Source organism: Triticum aestivum, chromosome 6D (genome assembly GCF_018294505.1).
Source record: "Triticum aestivum cultivar Chinese Spring chromosome 6D, IWGSC CS RefSeq v2.1, whole genome shotgun sequence".
Taxonomy (NCBI): Eukaryota; Viridiplantae; Streptophyta; class Magnoliopsida; order Poales; family Poaceae; genus Triticum; species Triticum aestivum.
In genome coordinates this window covers 98,222,095-98,224,342 of record NC_057811.1, presented here as the reverse complement: position 1 = coordinate 98,224,342, position 2,248 = coordinate 98,222,095, and positions in this window count along the sequence as shown.

Here is a 2,248-nt window from a genome sequence, read left to right as displayed (position 1 = left end):
ATGTGTCTACTGTAACTCGGGCTCCGGCCTAGACGAGGGGTCGAGTGGATCCTGTCCCAGCTGTAAGCGACCATGTTCTCCAGCGGGTTAGCATAATGACCCGGTGGTATTGGCGCATACTGAGGCGGCGCAGGGTTCACCCGGGGAGGCCCCATCACCTGTGGCTGAACAGGGGTCCCGGACCCGGGCACTATGATTCCTGGCGGGTTACTAGACCCTGCACCTGGCGTGTTGAAGAGGTTTCGTGGATCGTAAACCGGAGGGAGTCGAGATTGGGCCTTTTGATGCCTCCTTCTCATGACCTCATTGGACGCGTTCTGATCCATCGTGAGCCGGAAGGACTGTGCCTGAATCAACTGAGTTTGGGCGTCGAGAGCCGCCCTCTCCGCAGCCATCCTGATTCCTTCCGCTGCCAGATCCTCTTTGGCTTTCACTAGATCTAACTTTAACTGCGCCACCTCCGCGTCATGCTGAGCTTGATCGGCCGGGTCAACCGCGGCGGTCAACAGGGTCGTCATCTTGTCCGTGAGATCCATCAGCACCTGAGCCGGCGAGGGCACCGGGTTTCCTGCCCCAGCAGCAGGGTTCTGAAAAGGCTGAGCACCGGCCATGAAGATTCCGACCCGGCTCGGCGGCTCAAACGGGTCCGGAATACTGTCACCATCGAAACAACCCATGAGCCTACCATCTTGAAGTTGATACAACGAGTTTGAATCATCTATGGACGACTCGCCGTCAGAGCCGGCGGCCGTCTCATCCCCAGATCCAGATCTATCAGAGTGCCCTCCATGGACACATCCCACAAAAGCATGCTTCAAGGCAGGCAGGGCCTGGGCGGGTCGTGCGCGCTGAGCCGTCTCGATGAGATCGGCGCAGAGATCCGGCTCAGGGCCCGGCTCACCAATCTTGCCAATGAAAACATGAATTCCGCCGAAGGGGACCCGGTACCCGTACTCGATTGAGCCAGCGTCGGGGCCCCAGCTTGCATCGTCGATGTAGATCTTGCCGAGACGACTCTTTGTCATCCGGCCCACAGCGTATCCCTTGAGCCCTTCGAAGCTGCCCTTCAAGAACTCAAATCCACCGTACGCTAGCCCCACGGTGGGCGCCAACTGTCGTGGAATTGTCACGGCAGATGTCCTCAAGCTAGGACTTAGTCGTGGAGCCATCGCCGCTAGGAAGCTTGAAGGGGTTAAACGGGACAAGGAACACGAAGGGTTATACTGGTTCGGCCCCTTACGGTGAAGGTAAAAGCCTACGTCCAGTTGAGGTGGTATTGATTAGGGTTTCGATGACCAGGGAGCTTAACTACTATGCCTGGCTCTCAACGAGATCTTTCTTGTCCCTAAACCGCTGCCGGGTCGTCCCTTTATATAGAGAGGTTGACGCCCCGCAGCTCTCTGAGTCCTGGCCGGCTCATAAGAGTGTCCGGCTCGGACTCCCAACTATTCTTGCCTTACCCTACAAGTTCTACCATGATGACGGTTGTAACTACGGGCCTTAAGCCACCTCCGGGTCTTAAGCCCATCTCTGGCCCACCGTCTTCAAACTGGGCGCCGGGCTTCAGGCAATGACCCTTATGAGTAACCCGGCCCCTCCTGGCGGGTGACTCTAAGGTTTATATCCTCAACAGGAACCGCCTCTGTCTACGCCAACGAGTCGCTGCAGGCCTTGAAGCCGCCCTGACCGCACTCCACTTCTACGGTGCCTGAGCCGTCGCAGCGGTCTCTACCTCCGCCACGGCCTCGCACATTAGAGTCACCCCTACTTGGCCGCGCCGTAGCCGCCAGCCGTCTCCACTCTGAGTTCTCGCCTGGCTTGCCTCGCTCCAACTCCGCCGATTTCGTTTCGGCCAGAGCTTCAAGTCGCGGCGAGTCCGAGTCGCCTCCGCCAGAGCTTCAAGTCACGGCGAGTCCGAGTCGCCTCCGTCAGGGTTTCAAGTCGGCCATCTCGTGTTGAACCGCCCCGTGCTGAGTTGCGGGATTGCGTCGCCTCGAGTCGCCTGCCGTGAGCCGCCTTCATTCACCTCGGCAACAAGTCACCTCCGCCGCAGTTGCTGTACTTTCCTGTTGTTACAACACAGTTTAGAGTCAGACAAAGAGGATTTTCACATCCTATCTCTGAAATTGAACTGGCTGGACATTTCTGGCATATATACTGAGATACTTAGGGATTGCCAATTGATGCCTTCTCATTGTCGTGGTGTTGTTCTTCAAGGATGCAATCAAACATATTCAAGCAAGCAACA